The sequence below is a fragment of the Cibotium barometz genome, chromosome 40, assembly GCF_041138505.1.
Source record: "Cibotium barometz isolate CiBa-2024 chromosome 40, ASM4113850v1, whole genome shotgun sequence".
Lineage (NCBI taxonomy): Eukaryota > Viridiplantae > Streptophyta > Polypodiopsida > Cyatheales > Cibotiaceae > Cibotium > Cibotium barometz.
Window position 1 is genome coordinate 3,074,273 of NC_141085.1, and position 16,853 is coordinate 3,091,125.

The window sequence follows — 16,853 nt, forward strand, 5'->3', positions numbered from 1 at the left end:
ACAACTCTAGACCCTCAGGTGGAGGACTGAGCAAAGACGACAACTAGCACTCACATGCATTCAATAGCCCTTAGAGTCTCACACTCATGGCCTACCACTTGTATCCCTGACTCCTATCATCATAGTACATGTTCTTGCAAGACGTCTTGGAGATTTTATACACAAGGGAGAATGAGTTGTATTGTCTACTTGTTTGAGATGCAAGCAACAATTGCATTGACTTTGACATACATGATGCTCCACCTCTGTCAATGAAATCGATCGTTATGATGGCACCAACTTGGATGATGTAGCAGACAGCAGTGATTGTCCAAGTCTAAGCATCCATTGCAAATGCTACTCCTGAGGATAAGATTTCATATGTGAGTTTGAGAGGCTACAAGAGGAGCTATTTGGACCTCGATCGCAGCACCGGATACCAATGGAGGGGGCAGATGAATGTAGAGTAGCTCTTCCGAGAAACGACCTAGGGGCACCATTGGAGAAGCAAGATGATGAGGCTAAGCAGGTAACTTTATACTATTTTTTTTATAAAATTTATATTTTTTCAAAATTGAACAAACTAGGCTTCCAAGGGGCCTGTAAAGGCTAGCATACATATCTTTTGAAAAGCTGACATTTAATTTAAAACTTTTATATATCAAAATATAATGAAAACACATATATACTGAAACTCTCGAATACCATCCAATTATTAGATAAAACAATGTCACACATATCCAATATATCTCCTTGCACCATAGCTCTGCTCCTTAGACTAGGAAGATATGTAACACTAAGCCCTTTAACTTATACTAGTGTCCGACAAGGAGCCTACAAGTCTTGCATCCCAAATCAACATGAACTGCTTCTGATGGTGGTCATACCACTTCCAAGGCACAAACACTCTAGGTTGTTATGTTTGCACTAGAGTTTTAAGAGACCAATACATACGTCCAACCTAGACCTACCTAGCTTAGTACACTCCAGAGCCACCTCTGTCCTCACACCACGCATGTCAAGAGCACACCCACGTTTGTTAAGATAAGTCAGGGTCTTTGTGAGAAGACTCACCACTTGAATATTATGTGCCTAGCATCATATCAGCTTGTATAGTACCTTCATAAGCTCCAAAGCAAATAGTATTTAAACAAAAATTATTATCCAAACAAATACCAAACATGATCAAGTAACCATGCATCATGCATACATTGTGAAACAGGGTAAACCATTACAAGGTCCAATGAGATAGTCTCAATCCTCCATCAAATCTCCGAGCACATTTTTTCCCGATCTAATCATCTTGTCCAAGCCTTCAAAGTCCTTTGAACAAACAATCAGATTTCCAAATCCATTCTTGTCTTAAGTCTTGAGGTCTCTAAGGGTCATATCCACTAGGACCTTTTCCTTTCTACCCTTCAATTTTTTTCTATAAGTCTCTCCTCTAAGCATAATCTCAAGTGTTATGAATCCTTTATTGTTAGCGTTGTTGGAAGATGGTTCATCCATGGCCATACCCACACTCATTAAAGCAAATTTATTTGGTGCATTAGGAAGCCGAACATCAATCATGGGATATTGGTTGTATTTGACACATTTATTGTATTTGGAACATTTGATATATTTGAAGCATTATGATTCATTAGATATATCTAAGGTCATTTTGGGTAAGTAAACATGAGAGAATATACTGAGGAACTCATGGAGATCAAGTGGGCATATGGAGGAGATTCTCTAGTCTAGAATGTAGGAGATAATATTTGACTACCCATGTGGTGTAGTGACATCATTGCTTATGTACTTAAGCTTGTAATCTTGGCCTATTTAAGAGGCTTCTCTCATCAATGGAAACAGATAAGTTTATGCTATCATCTTGCTCTTTATAACCATATGATTGAGTGCATCATTACCACTAATCTCTCTTTTGCTTCCTTATCATGTCATAATCATGTTGCTTACTTATTCCGATCCACCTTGAGTACCTTTAATCTCTCCAAAGCACCATGTAAATTTTACATGGTATTAGAGTTTTTTTTTCCCCTTTAATTATAGTTGTCACCTTCTCTACTACTGTTGCTCCCATCAATTGCTATCATGTAGAGTCTGCCACCTACTCTACTGTCGCTCCCATCTATTGCTATTGTGTAGAGTCAACCACCTAGTCTCTAAGATCAAGTGCATCATCATCAACTTCAGTCGATGTCGAGTAGCCTCGGGCTATGCTAGCTTCATGCAGAATTGAGCAATTATAATCAGAATACAAAATCAGAATTGAGCAATTATAATCAGAATTGAGCAGTTATAATCAGAATACAAAATCAGCTGATGAAATCCGAACGTGAAATCAAGTGATAGAATCGAAACGCAAAATTAGCTATCGGAATCAGCTGTGGAGTTAGCTATCGATCAAAATCAGTTTTCGGAGTCAGTTGTCTCAAAATTAGCTGACGGGTACCTATTGTGTTGACAAACAATGACCTACTATACTAACAATCTTGCTGCCTGTTGCCACACCTCTGTAGCAATGCCCCACTTTTGCCTTGCCACTGTGTTCACCTGCTAATGCTTTTGAAGGCTATAAAGTTGTGCTACTATTGCTCCTCCTACAAAAATTAAGGGTTTTTAGACGTTGTCCTTGTGCCTTAAAGCCAAGTGATAAGACCACCCTTCTTCATCATGACCACACTTGAAACAAATAAATTCAATGGTATAGGATTTCACATATGGCAGGTTAAGAGAAAATTCACCTTAATGAAAAAGGGCTTGTGGTGGTCAATTGCAAATGGTAAAGAAAAGAAACCTTCCACTAGAGAAGGAGAGAAAGCATGGTTGCTAAAGGATGAAAAAGGCATGGCTATTATAGCTTTAGGACTCAGGGAGATAGCTATATACATCATATAGATGATGCCAATGATGATGTTGTTGATGCATGGAACACACTAGATAAAATATTTGGGGCCAAAGGTAAGCACTCTAAGAATGGGTTAAAAATCAGATTTTTTTAGTTAAAAATGAAGCCTGCAGATACTTTTCCTACACACCTCAACTATATGAAAAGTTTGATGGCACAATTAGCGGTAGTTGAACCTTGTATGGAAGAAGAAGATGCTATTGCAGTGCTTCTCAAGAGCATGAACAATGAGGAATATGGTCACCTTGTTTCAAACTTGCAAAATCTTCGAGAACCTACCTTGGAAGCCATTGAAGCTGCCTTATTGAAGAATTCGAAAAAAAAGAATGAGAACCATAGTCTTGAAGAAGGAGCGTACCTCATCAGCAATGGTGGTAAACACTAGCTGCACTCATTGTGATAAAATTGGTCATATGATGAAAGATTGCAGGTACAACAATAAGCCCAAGCTGCAATATTGTGGAAAAATAGGACACTTGGAGGATAGGTGCTTCATCAAAGCCAAAGTGAATGAAACTAACATTGTCTTTGAAGACTCACCTTAGAGTGCCCCCAAGATGGAGGCAAATTTTGTTGATGCAAAATGGGCCTTTTAAGGCTTGGCCACTTTTCTCTTATTTGTTTATTGGCCATGATTGACCCATTGGAGGGTGTTGGAAGATGGTTCACCCATGGCCACAAATTTATTTGGTGCCATTAGTCATGGGATATTGGTTATATTTGACACATTTATTGTATTTGGAACATTATATATATTTGAAGCATTTAGGATTCATTAGATATGTCTAAGGTCATTTTGGGTGAGTAAACATGAGAGAATCTACTTGAGAAAGTCGTGGAGATCAAGTGGGCATGTAAAGGAGATTCTCTAGGCTAGAATGTAGGAGAGAATAGTTGACCACCCATGTGGTGTAGTGACATCATTGCTTATGTACGTAAGCTTGGATCTTCAATGTACGTAAGCCATGATTGACCCATTGGAGGGTGTTGGAAGATGGTTCACCCATGGCCACAAATTTATTTGGTGCCATTAGTCATGGGATATTGGTTATATTTGACACATTTATTGTATTTGGAACATTATATATATTTGAAGCATTTAGGATTCATTAGATATGTCTAAGGTCATTTTGGGTGAGTAAACATGAGAGAATCTACTTGAGAAAGTCGTGGAGATCAAGTGGGCATGTAAAGGAGATTCTCTAGGCTAGAATGTAGGAGAGAATAGTTGACCACCCATGTGGTGTAGTGACATCATTGCTTATTTTAGAGGCTTCTCGTTCATCAATGGAAACAGACGAGTTTATGCTATTATCTTGCTCTTTATCAACCATGTGATTAAGTGCATCATTTACCACTAATCCCTCCTTTTCTTTACTAATCACATATTAATCATGTTGCTTAATTATTCCATTCCACCTTGAGTACCTCTAATATCTCAACATCACAATGTAAATCTTAAAGGTGCTAGGACCGAGTGTCTACTTTGAGATAAGCAATAAGTGTTCTTAAGGAACGATCTTCATAAAGTGACTATCTTCTAGGATATTGACCTTGGTGTATTGTAATCAGTGCTAAGTCAATTGAATAGTGAATATGCAAATTCATCAACACTTTTCTCTCCAATTGGCATTTGTTTCTTGGTTTGTGTAGCCTTTGAAGTTGATGTTTCGAAGGAAGCTTTGGAAGGCACACTTCTTGGGGTCTATTGATTCCTTACTACATTCTTCAAGGGGGGGCTGTGGACCTATAGAGATGTTCATAAAGTTTCTTATCCTTCAATCCCAAGAGAAATCTTAACAATCATGATTCATCATCTGTCCTTTCTTCACATTACATCTTGAGTTTTGATAGATCCACCCTCTTCTTGCTTAAGGTTCTAAAGGTGCAATGAGGCTCATCTTGCTAATCCAACAATGAAAGCAAACTTAAGGGAATGAAAACCTATCTTTTTAATCAAATTAACTGGTTAAAATCATTTCTTAGCTTTGTCATTAAGACATAAACTAAAAGCTTTGATTTTGTTTGGTCATGTATATATATCCAAATATTACACAATCACCAATTCCATGGAATTTGGGCATCAACTTTAAAGGCTTCACTTTGGAAGATTTTGGGGTTCTAGCCACAGTTCTAGCTAGTTTTAGCCACTTGTTTACTTTCTAGCCCTCTTCCCATTTCACGTGTCGTCCTAAACATGTCTTCTACCATGCACAAGGTGCATTCCAAGGTGGCCAACCAAAAGTTTGGGAGTATTCACGAGTTGGTGTGATCAAAACGTTGGGGATGTGTGAGTCCCATTTAGTTTTTATATACTAACAGGTCCACATACATCATTGGGTTAGGTCAAGATTATTCCTATTAGAGGTGTTTAAGGGGCGGGGCTTTTGGCCAATGTGGCAGTCCATAAGGTCTTGTCACTCATTAATGGCACATTAGATTGTGGTCTAGTCCATTCGGGTGCTTGCACCCTACCGTGGTGTGCCAAAATGTAGGATTGTTAATACCTTCTCCTTTTTAATAAGTTTCATTATGATTGTATGAAATTGAAGGGTTATACATGTTTCACAATCGAGGGTCTTTTGGATGAGTAGAACCCTTTAGGGGGGCTCTTGTATTGGCTTAATAATATTTCTTATCTTATCCCATAGGATTGTTCTATACACAATGCTAGGTTCTCATATAGAATAATGACCTAGGTGTGATGGCCCATAAGTTGTTGGTGGCCCCTTTATGGGATAGTTAAACTAGCTTTTGTATAATTTGGGTCTAGGGGAGGCATTTGATAATCTTTGGGCTATTACTTCCTCATCGGATAGGAGGTATAGCTTTTTATGTTTGTTTCATGGAAGCCACTATATTTTAATGAACTAATAACTAATGGCTCTACCTCCATATAGAGCTCCACCTTGATCTAGGAATAGAGAGCTCTACCTTCACCCCCTTAGCAAAGGAGTACTCCGGTGTGATAATGGAGTGAGGATGTGACGAACAAGCTAGCACACCCATATGGGGAGCTACATTACGGCTCAAATGTAAGGACTAACAACACATGATTTGGCAAGGCTAAAATAAGGTCTTGACTTGAACAAATGACTTAAGGAAAGATGAGATACGTAAAAACTCTAACTACAAAAGTATGGCTTAGTAGAAATTAGTAGAAATTAGACTAAATAGGGTAAGACAAATGATAATAAGAACTACCCTCATGAGCTCTAAATTCTCTTCTCTTAAATCTTATAGATTAACATTTTGTTGGTGACCAACCTTGTGAGCATGCCACCCACAAACTTTGCTAAAGTATAACATGAGTTTTCATTTGTTATAGAGAGAAGTTTGAGCACACAATATTTAAGCATGAATCTAATCTAGGACATCCAAGTCTTCAAAACATTGGCTAGGACATCCATGTCTTCAAAACATTGGCACATGATTATTATGGCTACACAAGGTAAATCTTGGTGACGGTCTCAACACCTTGACTAAGTCAACTCTAGCCTTTGGTTGTGATGGATGTCAAAAAGATAGCAAGATCACAATTATGAAATGCTGAGACATGCTACTTTCCATTAGTGGAATGAAGGGCTACAACTTCAGGTCTTATACATGAGCACTGATTTTGTATCTTGGCATAGATTAGAGCTTGTGACATCACTAGGAGATGCTCCAATGACGTGCCTAGGCCAATAATTGATAAATTAGATGTTAGAGAATAAAGAGCAAGAGAATAAACTTATAAGTAAGTTGTGTGAAAAGGATGTGTGAAACACCCAGGTTAACTTATGGGCATATATATAAATTAATTTCTATGTATGCTAATGATAAACCCGACATGTATATAAGTTAATTTCTGTGTACTCTAATGACCTGAAATCATGGTATATAAATTATTGGCATGCATTTAAATTAATTTCTTTGTACTCTAATGACTTAATATGTTAGCATTGTAAGCTTCTCTTCTCTATTTTCTCTTTTCTAAAAGTTTTGTGTTTCTCTTCATTATGAAATTCTTTCTTTTGAACTTTTAGTTTCAAAATTTTTGTGAACATTTTAGCTTTTATTTGAGTTCTAAGTTGTTGGTTTTGCAAGGAGAAGGCACTATCTACTTGAGATTTAAAGTTTATGAAAAGCCAAAAATAGATGCACGCTTATGCATGGGCTTTTCCTTTACAAAAAATGGTGGTTACTTTTAACACAAGCTTAGGTAAACTGTTCCTATCTAACCACTAAAGGATAATTACAAAAAGAACCCCAAGGGCTACTTCACGTGCAAATAAATAAGTTCACACCCAATATAACAAAAGTGGACGGCTCAATAGGTCCACGCCCGAATACATCAAGATGGGGTGGCCAATAACAATATAAAATCTCGTAGTAGACACTACAGTAAAAATATCAAAATGAGAACCATCCCGGTAATAGCTCACACCATATTGCCGCCATCACGTCCCAGCCAATCCGGCTTACGAGCACAAGGCTCGTCAATCTCACCAACCTACAAGATTGTTCATTCAAACACACTATCATTGACTCAAGATGAAAAAGGAAGCAATGTTCGATATTACACTTGCCATCAATCAGAGGGGACACTATGCTAATAAGTGTTCCAAAATGACAACAACAATAACAACAACAAGCCAATTGCACGACTTAACATGGTGGATGGTACTTCTAACCTTGATCCTCATTCTTTTTCACCACATACTTTACTTAAAATGAAGGGAACTTTTCAAGATAAGAAAATCACAATCTTGCATGATGATGGTAGTACACATGATTTTATTTCTGAACGTCTTACACATGCTATTCATCTTGACATGATTCCTCCTCATTTTAAAGTAAACGCTGCTTTTCAAAACCAAAAATATAATTGCACTAAGAAAGTGAAGAATCTTGCCTTTTCTATTGCATAATTTTTTAATCAACGTACTGTCTTAGTAGCACCTTTGCATGGTATTGAGATGATTTTGGGAATATCTTTTCGACATGAGTACACGCCACATATTGATTATGCAAAGCACACAATGTCTTTTATACATCATGGTAAGAATGTTTGTTTACAAGGAATTTTCAGAAGGTAAGGATCAATCACTTTTAAGCCATACTCAAGCCAAAAGGGCTTTGAGGAAGAGGGATAATTTTTTTAAAATTTGGGTAACCAGCTTAGTGCTCAAGAACCACGTCCTAGGGATACATCCCATGACTCTTTCATTTCCAAATTCTCTGGTTGTTTTCTCATTGAGTTACCTCCTGGACTCCCTAGATCACGTCCTAAAGATCATGACATAGACATTATTCCTAGTAGTGCACTGCCTTGTAGAGATGTTATAGAGTTAACCCTCTTGAGCAAAGAGAAATTCAGACTTAAATTGAGGAATTTCTTTCTCAGGGACTTATCAGACCAAGTAGTTCACCATATGGAGCACCAGTCCTTCTTGTAAAAAAGAAAAATGGTACTTATCGTATGTGTGTAGACTACAGGGCTCTCAACAAGAACACTATCAAGAATAGATTTCTAATTCCTAGAGTTGATGATTTACTTGATAAATTAAGGGGAGCTAGTGTCTTTTAGCAAAATTGACCTAAAATATGGATATCATCAACAAGTAAGAATGTTTGAGCAAGATGTTTATAAAACTGCTTTCAGAACTCAGACTGGTCACTTTGAGTTTTTAGTGATGCCATTCGGTCTTACTAATGCTCCTGTGACTTTTAGCCGTATGATGAATAGGATCTTTCTTGAATATCAAAACTTTGTGGTTGTCTTTTTCGATGATGTCTTAGTTTTTAGTAAATCTAAAGAAGAGCACGAAAAACACTTGGAAATTATATTTAATTTGCTCAAGGAAAATGAACTTTACATTAATCCAGAAAAGAGTAGTTGCTTCCAGAGTGAGATTGAGTATTTGGGACATATAGTTTCTGCTAAAGGCATCCATGTTGATCCCAAGAAAATAGAAACTATTGCGATATGGCCGCATCCCAGGAACCTTCATAAATACGATCTTTTCTAGGGTTGTGTAGCTATTATCGCAAATTTGTACGTAATTTTGCATATAAGGTTCACTATCTCACTAAACTTCTCAAGAAAACCAAATCCTATGAATGAACCAAACTTCAAGAGAAATCTTTTCTTGCATTAAAATATGTACTTATTCATGCACCTGTGTTACAATTACCTAATTTTTCACGTCCTTTCTTTGTGGTTGTAACCGATGCTAGTGGTAAGGGCATTGGTGCTATATTAATGCAAGATGGTCATTCCTATTGCTTTCGAGAGTATTAAATTTTGTCCTGCTGAAAGTAAGTATAGCACCTATGACAAGGAGCGCTATAGTCCATGTATTGAAAATTTGAAAACATTATTTGATGGGCTCAAAATTTCTTATAAAGACTGATCAATCAACAGAGTATCAAACACTTGCTTTCTCAACCACTTATTTCGGATAGACATATTAAATGGGCATCTTTTATTCAAAGTTTTCATCCTATTACTCAATACCAACCTGGTAAAGAAAATGTGGTTGCTGACGCTTTGAGTAGAAGACCTTCTATTCAAAATATTTATGTGATTGAGAATACATATTTTGACTCTATGCATGAGACTTATGACCAAGACCCTGACTTAGTGATATTTGGTCTAGATTGAGAGAAAATCATTGGACCCCTTTTGTTGAGTATTCCTGCGATGATGGATATCTTTCTTCCAGAAAAGATTATGCATTACTTGAACTTTTAGAGGAATTACATCAGCCACCTTCTAGAAAAGAGTATGGATTACTCGACCTTTTAGAGGAATTACATTAGCCACCTTATGCGGGTCATCCAGGTGTTTCATCTACATTCCAGACTATCTCTAATGACTTTTATTAGCCTAAAATGAAAAATGATATAGCTGAATTTGTGTCTGAATGTGATGTTTGTCAAAAAGTGAAAAGTTATAAGGGTAAGAAACTTGGTTTATTCATGCCACTTCCTATTCCTAATGCTCCTTGGGAACAGATTTCTATGGATTTTATATCACTGGTTTTCCATTGACTATGAACCATAATGATATGATTTGGACCATTGTTGATAGGTTTAGCAAACAAGCATATTTCCTTCCTTGTAAAAAGACTCTTACTGCACATCAAGCTACACATTTGTTTGTTAAACACATTTTCACATATCATGGTTTACCAAAAGTGATTGTTTCTGATAGAGATTCTAAGTTTTATAATGATTTTTGGACTACATTGTTTGATAATCTAGGCACTAAATTGGATATTTCCACTGCATTTCATCCTAAATCTAATGGTCAAACAAAAGTGACAAATAGCATAATATTGGATTTACTTCGTGCATATGTTTCATCACAACCTAAACAATGGGATAAGTATATCCATATTTTTCAATTTACATATAACAACACACCGCATTCATCCACTGGAAAAGCACCTTTTGCAATTGTGTATGGAAAAGTTTTACCTACTCCTATCACTCGTTTGTCACACACCATTGAAGTTGCAGATCGATTCACCCCATTGATTTCACTTCCATTCATGATCATGTTCATAAAGCTATTTCTAATGCACAAGAGAAATAAAGCTAAAGAAGCTAATAAGAAAAGGAAGCACATGGTTTTTCAAGAAGGTCAATATGTTTTGCTTCGTATATTGAAAAGAGACGTCTTAGAAGTGTTGAGACTAACCCTATTGTTAAGTTAACTCCTTGTTTTTATGGTCCTTTTTAAATTACTCACAGATGTTGCTGAGTGAAGCCGCGAGCAACAAGTCTTGCCTTGAATCGATCCAGACTCCCATCAGCCTTGTATTTTTTCTTGAGGAGCAATTTACACCCAATGATATTGCAATGAGGTGGTGGCGGTACAAGAATCCAGGTGCCTTGCTCTGTGAGCGCCTCCATTTATTGTGGCATGGCATCGATCCATTCCGTAGAGTGAGTACTAGCACGTGCCTCATCAACGGTAGGACTTTGAGGATCGTCAAGGAGATCTAGAGGATGTGAATCCACACCTTCAGCTTGTAGGAGAGCTGAGAAGCACGTGGAGTTATAGATCTCAGCAAGACTACGGGTGCGGCCTTGAGGTGGGGATTCACCATCACATCAAGGAGGCTATTGGAGGTGGTGTGATTGGAAGAAGGCAAAGGAGTAGTGTTAGAACCACAGGGGCAGGTGAGGCTGAGGGAGATATAGATAAAGAGAGGTAGAGTGGCCGATCAATAGTGAAGCCGGGGGGAAGAGAGGCAATGGATGGGAGCTGTGCATGATTGGAGAGGGGAGGTATGAAGAGAGAAGTGGGACAGAGAGTTGGCTGAGGTAGCCATTGTAGAAGGGACCGAGGCAAGGTGACAAGGGAGAGAACATGAGCGTGGGGAATGGGAGGAGCACGCAGTAGATAGAGCCGGAGGAGGGGCAGCATAAGGGTTCTAGAAATAGATGGTGGAGGGCAGTTCAGCACTGGAGTTGGTGAATATGATTGTCAGCCATTTAGGGCACAAGAAGGAGAGCATGATTGTAGGTGTGACAGTGGAGACAAGGGGCGACCATGCAAAGCCGAGGAGGTGCATGTCGTAGGTGAGGAATGGCGGGTATGCAGAGCCGAGCGACTGCATGAAAGGCAACGGAGTGAAGTGCGAGCTCGAGTAAGGAGGGGGTGTGGAGGTAGAGCTAGGCGATGCCAGGTGTGAGGCAGGTAGTATGGTGGTGGAGTGAACATGGCGGCTAGTGAGCAAGTCGCCATGCAGATCAATGTGGTAAGTAGGGGAGTCGGTAGGAGCTACCAAAATAGAAAGGGACAATGAACCTCAAGAGTGAAAGTTGGAGAGGAAATATTGAAAAGGTTGGGATGGGTTGGTGAAGGGTGATGCGTCGAGTGGGGCTGCATATGAGAAATCCACCTAGCCAACCTAGGCGGTGTGGGGAGCAGGGGGCAAAAGATGCATAGGGGTGCTTTACTTAGCACACGGAGAAGGTGAACCACACAAGGGGGAAGGCACCCAACGGCGAGGTACCGAGCACAGCGAGGTGATGAAAAAAATGGTTGGCAAAGCCATGGACTGGGAGGAAGTGGATGCCCAGTTGGTGAGAGCACTTTCGTGGAAAATGACGGATTGATTGAAGGAGAAGTGGCGGCTCTCGGGATGATGTAGGCGATATACCTTGTGACCAAACCGATCACCATATCCCACAAAAATTGCTTTGGAAGCCTTAGCACAGCGAACTTGGCTTGAGGACCAGTGTTGAGCGGATATGCAAGTGCTCCAAAAATTCAAAGATGAGCGAGATTTGGAGGATGACCATACCAAAGAGAGTATGGAGTGCTCCCATGAAGTGTCAAGGTAGCGCATTGATTTTGGAGATAGCACACGGTGGCAGCGGCCTCCTCCCCCAATAAGCATGAGAGAGACGTGCCACAGCGAGCATAGAGCGAGCAGCTTCCAAAAGGGTCCGATTCTTTCTTTCTACCACCCCATTTTGTTGTGGATGATCCAGAATAGTGAATTCATGGGCGAATGCCATATGCAAGGCAATGTTCCTTGAAAGCATTGGAAATGTATTCTCCACCATTGTCGAGCCTTAATATCTTTATCTTCCTGTCATGCTGGTTCTCCACTTGCTCTTGAAAAGATGTAAATTTGATGAATGTAGATGATTTTTTAGAGAGAAAATAAACATATGTGTACCTTGTAAAATCATCAATGAATAAAAGCATGTATTTATTGACTGCTGCTGTGAGAGAGGTGGTTTGCGTAGGACCAAACAAATCCGTGTGAATTAATGCAAGAGGCTTAGAAGTCCGTGAAGTTGATTTTGGGAAAGGAAAATGTTTGGATTTGCCAACAACACGTCCTTCACAAAAGCTAATGGGTGTGATTTCCTTGGAAAGCCCAAGGACAAGCTGCTTATGCTTCATTTGGTGAAGCACATGTGCTGAAATGTGGCCAAGCCGATAGTGCCACAATAGTGTTTCTTCTTCTGCAGGGGTGTTGATGGTTGTAAAGAGGGCTTTTGTTGATGAGGATGTAGAGGGTAAATCTTACCATCGTTGGGGCACACCAACGTAATCTTCTTGCCATGAGTATCTATGGCTTGAATATGACAGCCATCTTTGAGAAATTTGAACTCAAGACCTTGATCGGAAAGCTCACTGATAGAAATGAGGTTCTTCTTTAGGCCTGGGACATAATAAACCTTCTTGACCAAGATAGTTTTGCCATTAGGGAGTGTGAGGACAACTTCACCATGGCTGTTAGCTTGCTGTAAGCTATCATCTCCTAGACAAACATCTAAGGGTTTGTGGAGAGGAGTGAAATTAGATAGCCAAGAGAGATTGAAGGTCATATGGTGAGTTGCACCAGTATCTAAGTACCAGATAGAAGTAGAAGAAGGAGTATTATGAGAGATACTAGTGGCAAATAGTTGAAGAGGGTAATCATGAGAAGTAAGAGGATTATAGAAAGTAGGAGAAGTAGTTTGATTACCTACTTGAACCTCAGTGAAATGAGCTCTACCAAATGGCCTTTTGTGATTGTTGTGATTATTGTTGTGGGAGAGAGCCCTTTGCTTGGTGCAGCACTCCTTTCTTCATGCCCATGGCGGTGGCAATATGTGCATTACACATTGGAGTAAGGTATATTGAGCATGTTTGAGAGGTCCCCCCTTAGGATTGAAGTGATCATGCCAGTGGGTGAAAACCATTTTTGTGATGACCATACTTATGAGCATTGAGAGAAGTGGCTAAAGCCACTGTTTTGGTGGTGGAGTGGGATGTTTGATCCCGTAAGGCAACCTCTTGTTGAATTTTGGCCACCAAGATTTGGAGCTTAAGCTCCATTGTTGAAGCATATGTTGTGATGAATGCTGTCCATGTTGATGGTGGTAAGGCTGAAAGCAAGAACATTGATTGGAGAGTCTTTGGGATTTCAAGACCAGAGAGAAGGGTTTCATTTAGAAGACCCTACCAATAATCTAAGAACTTGGCTGTTGCTTAACCTTCTTGCATGTTAAAATTGACAAGCCTTTTCACAAGAGACACTTGATAGATCAAGTCAGTGTGTAGATAACAATCTTTGAAAAATTTACATATTTCATGTGAAGATTTTAGGCTTCTCACCATTTGTACTTGTCGACCTCTACAGTGAAGGATGATTTTCATCTACGCCGTGATATCTTGTTGTTTCCATAGCTTGAAAGCTTCGATTTATTCTTTATTAGGTTTACCATGACCCTTGACATACTTCCATAGTTGCAGTTGTTTGAGGTATAGCTTCATGCGTAGCTTCCACATATACGAGGTAGTTGTTGCCATTAAGCTTGTCAATGGAGAACAACCATGGCTTGGTTGTTGCAGTGGGAGAAGAGACTACCTCCATGACCTCTAGTTGAAGGAGAAAGAGCTTAGAACAAGAAGGTAGTGAAGTTTGAAGCTAAGAAAGTAAGACTTCAAGATGTAGAAAGATTATGGAAAGGCTATGGAGTTCTCAAAGCTCTGATACCATGTGCGAACTTCACATAGAGTAGAAAACGGTGAGGAGAATGAGATGAGAAGAGAGAGAGAGAGAGAGAGAGAGAGAGAGAGAGAGAGAGAGAGAGAGAGAGAGAGAAGGAGAAGAGAAGGAGATAGACTAGAAAGCAATCACTTGATGTATTTAAAATCATGTCAAATGTTTACAATGGATTGGCACTTTATACAAGATTAGGTCACTATATATGGAAGTGATTGTTTTACAAGTGACTATTGCATTCTAGATTGAAAATCGAAATATGCTTCCTAGAATATTTCCTAGATTCATGCATGGAATAAAGGGTAATTCAAATGGACACCTTGCATTAATTGCTAACACTACCATCTCCATCCACCTACAAACTCCCGCTTCTGTGGCTGAGAACGGCGAGAATACTTCAAAGTGCACCATCTTTGCTTGCGACTGCTTGCACAGGGATAATGAGAGGGGTATGGTAACAGCTCAATAGAATGCAAAGCAAAACTATACTCACACCATGCCTGCGTCTTTGCATGTAATTTCCTAAATTGTTGCTATCTTTGCTATAATTGGTTGCGACTAATGACCACAATGCCACCAATATCCTCCATTGTTCAAGGTAGTTGATGATTCCCATGCATGCACAATTAACCACCGTGTCCCTGAGGACTAAGTGCCAGGGGGTCTTGAAGACCCTTGTCAGGTGACATCAATGGATGGCATTGATCAAAATCGTGACGCCTTTTGGACCGTCGGATAAAGTAAAAACTAGGGCCAATAAACTACGGGTGAAAAATATAGAATATAATGGTTTGAAATTATTTGGTTTTGTTGCTTAAAGGTATAGTATAGTGGTATTCCATGATGTAAACTAGGAAGTAAACTATGATTTGCTAAGTAAACTATGCCCACTTAATAAACTAGAAAGTAAACTAGGAAGTAAACTATGATCGCTTAGTAAACTAGGAAGTAAACTATGCCCGTTTAGTAAACTAGGAAGTAAACTATGCTCGCTTAGTAAACTAGGAAGTAAACTATGATCGCTTAGTAAACTAGGAAGTAAACTATGATTGCTTAGTAACCTAGTTTACGAGCCCTAGTTTACTTTATTCGACGGCCCAAAAAAGGCGTCGTGATTTTTGATCAATGCCATTCATTGATGTCACTGAGACAAGGGTCTTTAAGACACCATGGCACTTAGTCCTGAGGCATCGTGTCCTACCGTGGTATTGATGAAATCACTATATCCATTAACTGGATTCTCAAATTTTATCCCTTGCAAGGTGCCAACAAGTAAAAAAGTTCCATTATAGAATTTTTCCACAATCCAGTATGGACCCGCCCACCTGAGCTTTAGCTTCCTCGAGTGTAGTCGGAGAAGAGAGATCGATGGCAAAACTTTCTTGTTAAATATATGAAAATTAGAGTGGAGATCCACCCATGAGGTGGTACAACACTGCAGGAGCACTTGGTCTAACCCAAGCCCGTACAATTGGCCTGCAAAATCACTTGAAAGATTTGATTGTGGAGAGCCAACCGCTTCTGCTAGTCTTGGGTCAAGTTATCCCCCAACAACAAGCTTATCTCCACAAACTATAGCATTTCATCATACCATATTTGTGGAGCATCCAAAATTATTACAGGTATATATTTTATCATATTTTTTATGAATTAATAATCGTAAAAAAATATGCTTGATTTAATGTGTGTAGGAATCGTCTTAATGGAATGTGCGAATGTGCACAAGGTTATTATATATGTGCGAGTGTGCACAAAGTTATTTCATGTGTAAAGGCCCAATAGCATTTATATTTGGAAAAAGGTTTTTATATGTGCAAACCTTAGGAACTTTCATATGGTTAATAATATGTAAAGCAATACCCAAAAGTGGGAAAAACAAGCCTAATTTGTATGCACAACTATTATTAGCTCCTTGGCCTATTTTTATGAATACAATTCTCTAAATACTCATGTCATGGAAGTGGATCTACACGCATGAGGGAGGAGATTGCACCCAATCTTGTCTTGATGGTGATGTTGTTCTATTTCTCTTGTCTTATGCTATGCTATGCTCTTTGATATCGATTTGATTCAGGTCTTTGTTTTAATTTTTGATGTATTTGTGAGTTTTAAATTATTTCTTCAAGAAGTACAAAAAGGATCCGTGATAGTGGTATCATAGCTTTGGATTAATTCAAGCTTCTTGAAGCCGATCAAAGACTTGTGGACAAGGAGAGGTGAAAGAGACAAAGGTAAAGGTAATTTTTCAATTTAATTTGAAGAAGAATACGTTTATGGATTATGGTTATGTATGGTTGAAAGAAGGCTTGTTTTTAACCATTGGACAACAAATTCCCATCAATCTTTTTCCCAAAGGCTAAAGCAAGGTGGAAAACCATTAGTGGGTTTGTAACAACAAATTCCCATCAATCTTTTTCCCAAAGGCTAAAGCAAGGTGGAAAACCATTAGTGGGTTT